Source organism: Bemisia tabaci, chromosome 9 (assembly GCF_918797505.1).
Source record: "Bemisia tabaci chromosome 9, PGI_BMITA_v3".
In the NCBI taxonomy this organism is placed as follows: Eukaryota; Metazoa; Arthropoda; class Insecta; order Hemiptera; family Aleyrodidae; genus Bemisia; species Bemisia tabaci.
This window is the reverse complement of record NC_092801.1, coordinates 42,688,894-42,702,344: the sequence shown is the minus strand read 5'-3', so window position 1 is coordinate 42,702,344 and position 13,451 is coordinate 42,688,894.

Here is a 13,451-nt window from a genome sequence, read left to right as displayed (position 1 = left end):
TACGCATTCCATAGACTTGAGATAGCGACAAAATGAAAAAGTAATTCTGTGGGCTGTACTTATATTTGAAATTCGGCTCCCAACATAACTACCTAGCTCGGATAGCTCGGACAGTAGAACACTCGGTCCGTGATCAGATGGTCCCGCGTTCAAATCCCGATCAGGTCGGTAAAATTTGAAAGGTCGGATGAGGCGGTTCTGGTGTAAGAGGAGTGAAGGAAGTAGAGAACAAATATATTTTCGTATAAATCGTGCAATTCATATAAATATGTGCCATTTTTTGCAATTTTAATTTCTTCCGAATACTGTGACAAGACAAGTCTTGTTCCCAGAACTAGAAAATTTTGTTACCGTGACTATACTTTTGACTTATGCAACAAGGAAGTCTTGTTCCCTGAACAAGACTGTATGGGTCCCATGAACTAGAATGCCTTGTGGATCAAATATAACAAGACGGTCTTGTCTAGGGGACTAGAATCCTTGTTTCTCGGACAAGGCACTTTTTTCAGTGTAGTTTTCATTTACAGAGATTTCAAAATAGGCAAGCAGTACATACAACATGAGAATTCACGCTCCAACACTGCGAGGTCAACGACGCACCTTGACGAGACCGTGTATTGTGAATGTAGAAAGATATTCGAACGAATTTCAGTTTTTTGATCTGCCCAAAGCAAAATCTAATAACATTCTTGTAGAAAAGAGCTACGGACTTTAAGCGAAGAAAGGAAAAATTTTGTCGAACTCCTAAAAGATAAAGTCGATTTAAAGGGTTTTGGGGCTAAAATATCCAAATCACCGTTAGTATAAATCCCGTTATATTATTGAAACGATTTCGATTCGATATAAATGCAATTGCATTAAATATGTGTTGATTTTGTTATTTTAAACGTCTCTCCATGCAAAGAAGTTCAACCATGTCCATACTTCATTCATTCATGAATTGTAAGTAAGAAATCTACATCCCGAAAATCTAACGATTTGCCGTAAAATATCGCAGAAACTTGATATACCAGGTCAATGTACCAACTCGTTGAATTTACGAATCAATTTCATGAGTGCACACATATGTAAAAGTCAATATGCTAATTTCATTTTGGGTGCATTTATTTTTCATGAAACAATAATAAGTAATTTCAATTCCGAAAAACCATCAATTTTCCGTATAAAATCGAAAAAATCAAAATGTGTCGACTCTCTGACGTGTACATTGGATTCTACGTGTAAAAATACTTACGTATCGATATGCTGAACAGAAACCATGTGTGGACACAGTTAGAAGTTAGATCGGATTTTAGCCGCTTTGCCCGCCTCTCCTCATTATTTACAAACCGTTCCTACGCATCTCAAAGTTTTTCTCAGAACTTTGTGTTATTATCAGCTTCCATTTAAACCCCGGTTCGATGGCCGAATCGGCTGCCCAAAAAGCAAGCCATTTTTGAAGGGTTCTATGAGAAATTCGTGATATTATCGGCTCTCAGGAAATCACCCCATGGCTCAAATTAGCGTATCCCAAGTAGCCATTTCCGACCAAAATGTTGCAACAAACTTGAAACTTTGTTGAAACTTAGTTCCAACTAAGTTTCAACTTTCTTGCCACCTAGTTGCCACAAGTTGCAACTTTCAAACAACAAAGTGGATGCTTTAATCAAAAAAGTTTCAACAAGTTGGAACTTTCAGACGGAAAATTTGGAACATCATGGAACTTAGTTACAAAAAGTGGGAACTGTTTGGGGAAACTTTTACCCCTTCCTTCCCTCTTCTTTTTCAGGAGCCTGATGAACCTGGGAGGGAAAATCATGAGAAATCACTCTTATCTTTGTACTTAATTACCTGAAACTTGAGATGAAAATATTTAGAGGACTCTATGCTTGAGGAAAAGTTCCCCTAAACACTACTCAATAAATTGACAGTAAAACCTTGACAATTGGTGACATTTGCTTTAAAAGGGAAAAATAGAATGAACTTACACAAAAATATATGCTTTATAACTTCCTTCAAAGGACCTTCTTCACTGACATTTTGCAGTCATGCCAAAAAATATTCACCTCCCCATACTGGTTAAAAAATTATTTTACATTATGTAGTTGCTTATTGGACAGGGAATTTTTATTGAATGTTTTGGTTTTATAACATTACTTATTAAAATGTTTAAACCATCAAAATGTATTAGCTTTAATGTAAGCATTTTAAGAAAGCTACCTATAAAACATATAATTGTTCAGCCAGGAGGTAAGCATTTTAAACTGAGATGACTTTTTTCCAAAACCAAAGAATTTCTCCATAAAAAATAATTTCAGATGTAACAAAGAAAGTGCAATTTTACATACCATTTGCAGAAGGCTTGATTAATTTATAGTCAAATTAAGTACTTGCGCAGGAAAATGGGAGAAAATTTATGACAAAATAGGTTACATCGAAGAGGCCGATTGTACATTAAAAGTGCCAGGGTTTGCAATCTAGCAGCATTGCAAGCCTCTCACTTTCTTTAACCGAATCACGAAATACAAATTTCAATCCAAATTTAATTTTGTGTATGCTAAAATAAATATGCTAATACTCGCGCGCACCAATCAACTTTTGGTGGTTCGAAGAATGTGCCTGATTTGTTGTAGGTAACTTTCAACTGCGAATAAAGATCAACATCATTTGACTGCTTTGTGATTTAATCAATCGGTTATATGTTGTTAAAATTTTTATGCAAACAGTTGTCGGACATTAAGTGGAGCCTTTCCATGCTGCCTCTCTGTATCCTCATTTTATTTTTGCTCAGAGCGATGAGTGCAATTAACCACAACTGATTTCACCTTTATACTGCTGCCAAGTAACTGTAGAGCAGAATTGGCGTATGTACACAAACATTTTCCTAAATTTCCCGTGCTTTTCCCAATATTATCTTCATTCCTAACTAGAACTGAGGAAAGAATGTTCGATGCCTTCAGGTTAATATGGTATTGGTCTCTTCTGTTTGTTCTGTAGTTCCATTACGTTATGACTCTCTTGCTTTGATTTATACCTGTTGGCTGATCATATAAACGATAGTGACAAAAGCTCTATCTTCTCAATTCAACCACCAGTCAACAGAGAATCCATTGATCCGTTAATGTCAAATCCTTTTGTAGGTAATCATTATCTAAAAGTAAATTTCTAAGACTGGGTAGATCAGTTGATATTTTACAAAATTGATGACAATAAAAAACCGCAGGTTGAGCAGGCTTGATATAAGAGGATTCTTCTGTGCGTACACATTAACGAGAAACATGTATTCACTTTACTGAGCTACATTCAGACCACTCGATAGTGCAAGATAAGCGTTAGTTACACACTGAGAGACTTTGCGCAGGTAACTAGCTTAAATAGGGATTCAATATGGTGAATATGTTCCTACGCACATGTAGAGCTCGCTCACCAGATGTTGCGGCGAAAGTCAGGAAATGTTTGTATCATCACTCATCAATGTAATGACCCCATCTCATTGCAAGTAAGTGATAATACAGGGTTATTCAAAAGTTACGCACCACTGGCCATAACTTTAGTTCTAATTATGATATCGATTTGCGGTTTGTGGCGTCCTTCCTCATATCGAGGGGGAAACTTTTTGAGGTACTTTTCAGTTCTTCACCCCCCCCCCAGGGGGAAGAGGGGCGGGGGGCAACTCAAAAATTTCAAATGGCAACCCCCATCATGTGATACATCGTTAGAAAGAGCATGAAAAAAGAAAATTTTTGGCGCAAACCGGAAGTCAATCTGACCCCCCTGTCAAAAGTTAGGGGGTCCAAAGGTTATTTAGGGGGCCCGTACCTTCATTTTTTAGAGTAGCTTCGGCGGCTCTTGGACATACCGTTTCTCTTTTCAAAGAGTCCTCGAATACTCCAAGTCTGATACCGAAGTCTTCATATTGCCCCCGGGCCACCACAGCCCCCCCGTAGGGGGGGATGGGCCTGTTACAATGAAACATTGCATTAAAATGCGAAAAGTCACAGAAGAGCTTCAAACTTAGTATCAAATCCGAGTGGAACTTCTTGCCAATGTTAACGCAAACGCAGCCTGCGACTTTAAAGTGAGTTTTCAAAACTCTTAGCCCCCTGCCCCCCCTCATTTTTGGTTGCAGAGCGGGTAAAAACCGGGAAATTCACTACAAATAATGCCCGAAACTAATGTCCAACTTGAGGAGGACCCTTGAAACGTTGCGATCAGTCGGAGCATTGAAATACAAGACTGCCACCCCCTTAAAGTACGGAAACATCCAAAACACCCCCGCTGCCCCCCTCATTTTTCGTTGCGGAGCGGGTAAAAACCGGGAAAATCGCCAGAAATGATGCCCGAAACCACTGTAGAACTTGACGAGAACCCTTGAAACGTTGCGCTCAGTCGGAGAACTGCAACACAGGAACTGCCGCCCACTTTAAGGACGGAGACATCCATAAAACCCCCGCTGCCCCCCTCTTTTTTCGTTGTAGAGCTGGTAAGAACCGGGGCATCATTTCTGGCGATTTTCCCGGTTTTTACCCGCTCCGCAACGAAAAATGAGGGGGGCAGCGGGGGTGTTTTGGATGTTTCCGTACTTTAAGGGGGTGGCAGTCCTTGTATTTCAATGCTCCGACTGATCGCAACGTTTCAAGGGTCCTCCTCAAGTTGGACATTAGTTTCGGGCATTATTTGTAGTGAATTTCCCGGTTTTTACCCGCTCTGCAACCAAAAATGAGGGGGGGCAGGGGGCTAAGAGTTTTGAAAACTCACTTTAAAGTCGCAGGCTGCGTTTGCGTTAACATTGGCAAGAAGTTCCACTCGGATTTGATACTAAGTTTGAAGCTCTTCTGTGACTTTTCGCATTTTAATGCAATGTTTCATTGTAACAGGCCCATCCCCCCCTACGGGGGGGCTGTGGTGGCCCGGGGGCAATATGAAGACTTCGGTATCAGACTTGGAGTATTCGAGGACTCTTTGAAAAGAGAAACGGTATGTCCAAGAGCCGCCGAAGCTACTCTAAAAAATGAAGGTACGGACCCCCTAAATAACCTTTGGACCCCCTAACTTTTGACAGGGGGGTCAGATTGACTTCCGGTTTGCGCCAAAAATTTTCTTTTTTCATGCTCTTTCTAACGATGTATCACATGATGGGGGTTGCCATTTGAAATTTTTGAGTTGCCCCCCGCCCCTCTTCCCCCTGGGGGGAGGGGTGAAGAACTGAAAAGTACCTCAAAAAGTTTCCCCCTCGATATGAGGAAGGACGCCACAAACCGCAAATCGATATCATAATAATTAGAACTAAAGTTATGGCCAGTGGTGCGTAACTTTTGAATAACCCTGTATGTAGAGTGGTGCTGGTTTGGAGCTGATCAAACATCTACGTTAGTCTCAACATTTGATGAGGGAACTCTATTGAATCGAACGTTGACTCGTGTTACAAGCTTGCATCAAGATATACTTTTGAATAAAACATTTGAGAAACTTCAATCAATTGCAAAAAACTGGTGATCAATTTGTTTTGTTGAACTCGGTTCAAATGATCGATTGAATTTGAGTGATCTTTGAGTCGATACATACATGCTGGCATTTCAAACCTCATTTCATCTCAGCCGTCGAATATCCAGGATGGATAAGACATTTTGGGCAAAGCAGAGGAGAAGGAAAATAAAGTCCACACATACCACAAAAGAAAAGAAGTCTAAAAGTATTGTGGGCAGTTCTCAAAATGAACAATGACATTCTGCCTCCACCAGCATGAGCACGCACTTTGACGTACACTTGACATCACACACTTTGACGCAAAGTATTTTATTGAGTAAACTCATTGGTACTGGAGAGGAATCTGTTATCATACGAAGTGCATACAAACGATTCTTGAAAGATCAGGACTAGTTACGTGCTAAGTGGAGGATCTAATGTTCCTTGATAGTAAACAGTTGAAACTCTCCTGAGAATGAGAAATTGAGCAAGTCCATTATTTACACCACACACTAAAACCGCACTTTTGACAAGGAGACGTGTGAATTATTCGTGAGTCATGAAGGAGCTTGGTGTAAAATTTAAATAAATTAAAAACTGATCATGCATACAAGTTCACGTAACAAGTAATGACGGCTATGGATGGAGAGTGGATGATGCCGCATGCGCGCGCATGCCTCCCCTCCCGCGACGCGGTAATCATCAACGGTTAAACAGCGGCAACTTAGTTGCAAGAATGTTGAAACTTTTGAAGGGTACTGAGGGAATATCGAAGGGCTTACTTACAATTAGACAGTCAGAAAAATGTAATAGAAGCACCAACGTAGGTTTATCGCTCATTTTCTCATCGTATGATACAAAGATTGGAACTCTCCTAAAAATGAACTGCTAGATGTTTCAATATTGATGCAACTTTATTCCAACTTTCTTCCCACAATGTTACAACAAAGTTGGAACAAAATTTTTGCCAAAAGGTTGCGACTTTTTTACGATGTTTTTCCAACATGTTGGAACCGTGGCTACTTGGGAGTAAGTAACGTAGTAAGTAATTAGTAAGTAACGTAAACTCTTGGTATTCATTGCACATAAACTAGAAAGCCTCAGAATGAGAAACAAATTTAAATCATAATTATTGATGGATTAGTAAACTTTTTACACGCTTTGGAAATTCTCAGAAGTTCACGGCAGTCACTTTTCGGTAAGGAACTAGGGGACTCGGTTATTGTATCGAGTGGGGGGTCGAAACGATCGCAAAGGTGGTATACTACGTATACGCGCCAAAAATAACCCAAAAACGGTAATTTTTCCGGGGGAGGGGGGTGGGGCTAAGGAGAGCGGGTGAGGTAGGGAGCTTACCCAGGGATGCCTATGCCAATCAGAGCCTGCGCGACATCCCCCCCCCCCCAAATGCCATTCTCTCCACCAGCACGATCAATATAGCTTTGAGTCGCCGGCGTTACAGCCCTCATTCATGGTACGTAACGCATCCGGTGAGGTGAGGAGTGTCTTGAGGTACTGTCATAGTGGACCATTTGGACGTAAATCTCGTGATTTACGGAACTATGTTTACCTGCCTAGTTATATATTTATTTTTTGTTATTTATTATTGATTTTATGAATTGCTGATTCTTGTGGACCTCTTAATGTCGAGAAGACAATAAGACATTAAGAGGTCCTCAAGAATCAGCAATTCGTCAAGTTCAAGTATGGAGATGGATATAGCTGAAGAGGAGACACACATTTGAAGGTTAGTGGGGTATTGAATGAGTTCAATATTATCGCTACTATTATTGCACAGTGGTCCAAAATGGAGAAAATCGTGAACAAATTAAGATCATCTGTCAAACTATATATTTAAAAATGAAGTAAAGCTGTTGCTTCCCTGCGGAGTTCAGATCCTGGATAAATTCATGTATTTAATTTTGTCAAATTATTATTGTATGTCAGACCATACAGTTTGCAGAATTTGTTGTAGATAAGATTGTGCTTCATTTTTTTGTTTTTGCATTGTATCACATGCGAGGCCTCCTAAATTTGCATAACTGGTTCTAGCGTTCTACCGGGCCAATTTTCTTGATTTTTGCGGCTATTGACAGGCAATTGTCTCCAGATGAGCCTGCGTTTTTTAGATTTTGAAAATATGACCCAAGTTTTTTTACACTGAAAAAAAATAATGATATTTTCAACCCCAGGCGGCGTTGTTTGAACCATTGCAATTAGTAATTTTGGGTGACAAATCAATTGCGGGTTAATGTAAACAAGGTGAAAAAGCTTACTTTGACTAATTTGGAATAGTAATGCCGATCATTCAGATACTTCCCTCAACACATGCAAGTGTTTCGACTTGACATTTAGAATTCTTGATTCTACTATTTCTCACGAGTAAAATCAATCCTTTGAAAATGTTAATTTAACGTATCAGAGGGTAGACATTTTGAGAAATGTTTGTAAAAAATTGCCTAATTTGATAAATTGTAAAGAAAAAACTAGATCATACGCACATTTAGAACCGTTGCTATTCAGCAATGCATGTGGCCTTCTTTCAAATTTTGACCTACCAATCGGGATTTGAACCTGGGACCTGCCTATCACGAATCGAATGCGCTACCTATTGAGCCAACGGGGCTTCTGATTGAGCGCTGAGAATTTGAGCTATATAAGTGATAGAATTATGTTCGATTATTTTTATTGTTAAATATGCGTGAGAGCGAAAGGCTAAATATTTTTTTGGACTTAGAAAAACTGCATATGAGTAAAAAATAATATGTATCATAAATATTTTAAAAATGGTATACTTTCTAAATTACCTTTATTATACATGAATATTTAATAAAAAATAAATTTTAATATTTTGTCGCCTGTTTCTTCCTTTTTCGTTTTTTTAATTTTATGAGAACGTGCATCAATTTTTTTAAAAATGTTTAGAACACCTTAGATAAAGGTAGATTTTCAAAAAATCATTAGACATGAAAAAACTCTGGTTTATTCGTTTAAAACACGTGTTTTGTATCGAGGTTTCTTGGTTTAAAGAGGTGGCGCTGTAAATTTAATTTTTTTTTTTCAAGGTCCGCTCGGAGTATCCTCAGTATCAGAGCCATAAAATAAGAATAATAATAAAGAACATAATTTAATTCATATTTTTTTTAAACATGGTGTTTAAAGTTCAGAACTTTATATTTTAATAAGAGCTTCATATTATAAATAATCGTTTCATAAAAAGTAAGTATGCAAATCGCATCCTAATTTTTTTAAAAGGTTTTTGCTTTTCTTTTGAAATATCTACCTTTTTTCTTGTATCAACATTTCCTGGCATGGGAACTAGGCATGAAGACTAGGATTTTATTTGTATGCATAAAATTAATCTCATGATTTGTGCAAAGGATTTAAGAGAGGATAAACATTTGTTGACTTTCAAAGAAAAACAAAGGATAGGAGTGATGGGATGACAAATAGCGCCCACTGTTGTTTGCCTAACTCTTCATTTGGAGGCGTTTTTGAGAATTGGTTAGTTTTACTATTTGTAATTCGTTGGTTCGGCAAATATATTTTTCAGTATAACTTAGCAAACGGTAGAACAAACTATTGCAATTATTGTCTTAATACTTTATTTTACTTTGTTTAAACAATTTCTTCTGGTCACTAAAAGTCTTTGAGATTTATTAAATCCACTCGTATCTTTGTTGGTGTAACCACACAAATTATTCCATCAACTGATTGGATGGTCATTTTAAGCAACTTGTCATTTCTAGTTTTAACACATGTCTCTTCTGTTAAATTAGATAATCCGCTATCGTCAAGTTAAAGCCACAGGGAGTTAAATTAAACATTTTGCAGCTACTATTCCACATTAGTTAAAAAAAGTAGAACTTTTTTTTTCAGTGCAGGCAATCAACATCAGCTGTAAGTTGGCGAAGCCAGATTGAACCGATTGAATAAAACTTACTAATTGATGCCGCGTCAAAAACACCAATGAAAAGGAGGGTAAACAAAGTCTTATTGATGTATCAAACCTTCAGTGATTTCATATGAAATGAAAAAACTTATTTTCTTCCGTTTGGCGGGACTCATAAGCGAGCGTGAATTTTTCCTGTCGAGAAACTCTCTCCTGTGCGCGAGCTTTCTTCTTGTCTGCTCTCCTCACCTCTGCTACAAGGATAGTATCCTTCACTGTGGATATTATGCATTCTCATTCAGGTTTTTGCTGAAGAATTAAAAATGCTTTATCCTTTTCATTTTCCATGATATATAGAGTATTGCATAAAGCAATGTCGAATAACACGTCGATTTTTGCCGTAAAATCAGTCTCCAAATCTCTTGAACCAGCGATCGACGGCTAGCATTTTTTGATACGCGCCTCCACTCCTCATAAAAATGTAAACATTTTTAAAAACATGGACACTATGTATCACAGGGATTCTACATTTTTCATTCCATATTGGAATTACAAGATCAGAGGTTTTCGACGCACCGCCATTGACATTAATGTGCGAACACTTCACATGATAGAAAAACACTTTAAGCACTTCCCGAATTTGGGGCAATTTTCTTTCATCAAATTTTTCTTAAACTTTTCCAATTAAATTTACACTAATCGCTTTTGATTGCGTAAAGGGCTTACGATTCGACAACATCGCACCTATCTTTTTAATTAGTCCTTAATTAAACCTCTCATGCAAACCTCTCATCAATAGCAGCTTTTATTTCCCGGAGATTTTCAGGGCTGTTCTGTAGTTACGGCAAATTTTCCCCACTTACACTCCTAACCGTACAAACTATATATGTATTTGTCACTCTTTTCATCACTTCCTTGTATGGCTCATATTTCCTCATCTATATTGAAAAAGTATAATGCATTTTCATTATGGATAGAAAATGTGGATGCTTTTCCACCGGATATCCCCCTCCCACCCCACCGTTCGTTCCTCTACGCCGGTGTAAAGCGGCGATGCGCAACCCTGCCGCGCGCGCACGCTCAGCGGCGGGCCGGCCGCGGCGCGCCCCGCCAGCCCATAGCCTCACGTCGTCATTGGGCCGTTTGTGACCGAACGCTTCAAGATACGGCAAAACGGACGAAATTTCTGTCCTAAGAGGACCGTAACTTGCCATTTTCCTTCAGAATTGATGTGTCGCTTGCCAAAATTTTTGAATTTTGGGTTTAGGCCCTTTGAGGCACGGGTTAAAATTTTTTTAAAATTTTTTCCTTTTAGGGGGTTCATTTAGAGACTACATGGAAACTTTTTAGGGTTGACCAACTTGATTTTCGCAAAACTCAAAAATAAGATACACCCTAGAGAAGGGTTACCGGATTTAGGCTTCTCCGATGATCCGTTATGACTCCTGAAAGTATGGATTTAAAATCTCTTGCGGCCATTTCCTATGGAAAATAGGACAGTCTCTTTCTCTCTTCCTTGTTGATCTAGTTATTTTGAGAGGAACACTCTTTTGTTCGCTTGACACAGACTGATTTATCATAAAGTTCCAGACAATTCGATACCTATTCATAGATTATTTATATCCCAACTTAAACATTCTTCAGAAAAAAGAGCCGCATCACATTTCTACCGAATCGACGGTGAAACTACCAAATTACATAACTCGTCTTTTGGTGTTTAAAAATCTCCGCCTCCATTTTATTTTTTTGAGGGAGAATGGTTCAATATCATTCCTTCAAGTTTCCTCAGAGTTCTCTTCCCGCAGAGAAAAAAAATCTCGTTTGTTTTCAAGAATTGACGTTGAGTAGTTTTCCATTTAAAAAGTGTAAAAAAGAATGACAGGAAATCTACAACATTGCAAACCGACGTACATGGTTTGGTAGTTTCACTATCGATATGCCCTTTTTTGCACTGTGTTAGTAGAAATGACGAATAATTCTTGTTTTTCAGGAGTGCTTACGAGATCCCCGAATCCCTAGGGGTTCGGATCCGTCGGGGTTGCGCTCCAGTGTGCGACATATCCTGGTCCCTCCGGATTTCCTGAAATTTTTGAAGGGTACAGAATGTATATTATATTTTTGATTCCCTAACTTAATATGTTTTTTGTTCTCCTTTTCCTGATGCAGTATTTGTATTAAATGATGTTCCTTTTGCAAATTTTTTTCTTTCAATGCTTTCATATTTTAAGAGACTGTTCTTACATATATTCATATTTTATTTATTTAAAGACATGTTATAAATATTAATCGATATAAATACAACTGTAAGGTCCGATACCTTGTGATCCTCAACCCTCTATTGCATGAATTAATTTTGGATCATGGATTTAGAAATACTTTTTTTTTTGAAAGATCTTTGAAAAAAATAGAGTCCCAAAATTTTTTGGGGGCGGGAGGAGACTCTTTCCCCAAAAATGGCCCCCAAAGTGGTAATTACATATATATATAGGTCCAAGCGACTTTGATAAAAAGAAATAAAAAGAGAAGTTACATATATGTGATTCTATGCAACTTTGGTTAAAACCCTAAAGAAGAGTTGTTACATAAAGACATGCGCAAGTACATATCATTAAAAAAGAGAAAATATTAGTCTTGGCAGATTTTAGATATCACTCTTTTCCCCCAAAAATGGCCAGCCAAAGTGGTAATAACATATATGTAGGTCCATGCAACTTTGATAACAAGAATAAAAAGAGATTTAAGGAGTTTTAAGGTATCTTTTCTGGAAATAAAAAAAAAAAACGTGACACCAAAAAAAAAAAAAAAAAAAAAAAAAAAAAAAAAAAAAAAAAAAAAAATGCAACTTACACTCAGAGAATCAACAAGGGAACCTAACCTCCAAAACTCTGCCTTCCAATTGGTCGAATTGGAAATTGCTCACTTCGCTGCAGTTGTAACTATGGAGATGCAGCCAACTTGGGTTTAACCGCTTTTGAAAAGACGCTGATTCGCTAAATAGTTATGGCGGCATTTAAACTTCTAATTTAAATCCTCCGAGCGTAGAAAAGCTTATTTGACGTACCTATGAAAGAAAATAATACGGTTTCCACGGGAAAATGTTCTCAAGGGTTTCCAGTAACAGGATAATTCGGTTTCTCGATGAATGACCTTCAGGGCTTGACACTATAACGGTTCAAAAACGGAAGAACGGATCCGACGGAAAAAAAATTCGGACCGCCCCTTGAAAAGCATTGGTCGATCGGTGTGCTGTACTACAGTACATCCGAGTGATTTCAAAATGCGAGCCCTATAGGCACGCTTAAAAACTGAAAGCTGGAAAAATGGACGTAGCGGTATTTTTGCACGACGCGCACGATTCAATTATTCTTGACCTTTTTTAAAATAATATTCTGCCGAGTTTTGTAAAAAATATTGACGAATGTATTTCAATTTTAAAGTTTTAAATATATTAAAATAAACAAGATTGATAAAAAGTATTAACAAAATTAGCGAAAAGCCCGTACCTGAAGTCAAGGGTCTAGACTGCGCTCAGCAAAGCGTAGTCCTGGAGGATGGTCAACATATAGAAAGTTGCGAACAATACAAGTTCTTTTTTGTTCCTTTTTCTGATCAATCTCATGTTCCTCCTTCAAGTTCTTATTGGGAGACCCTTGTATGTTCATACCTTTTTATACCAATGTATCCAAATTTACCTTATCTGATATTTCCGGATTCCGAACCATCCCATTTTTCCAGATCCGTGACGTTTCATCCCGATTAATCCCGGTCCCCCTCCCCTTTTAATGAGAAGTTTTATCCATTAGTTTGTCGTTCTATCTTGATGTATCCTTATGAACCCTGACGGGCGTAAGGGCTCGTACACTGTATACTTGTATTATTGGTATATTGAAGGTGTTTCTCATTTCCAAGATAGCGAAGGATCTCGTATGCCCTTCATTGGTCCCAGGAGATCAAAAAATACTGATCAATGCGAGCCGGTTGGGCCTCTTTAAAAATAATTGCAGTTTTGCACAATTGCAGTTTTTCACAAATCATAATTTATTATTGAAAAGCATCCAAATTCCAGTATCAGGTTCTCCATAACTTTGATCTTATAGGCGAGAGGCAAATTTTG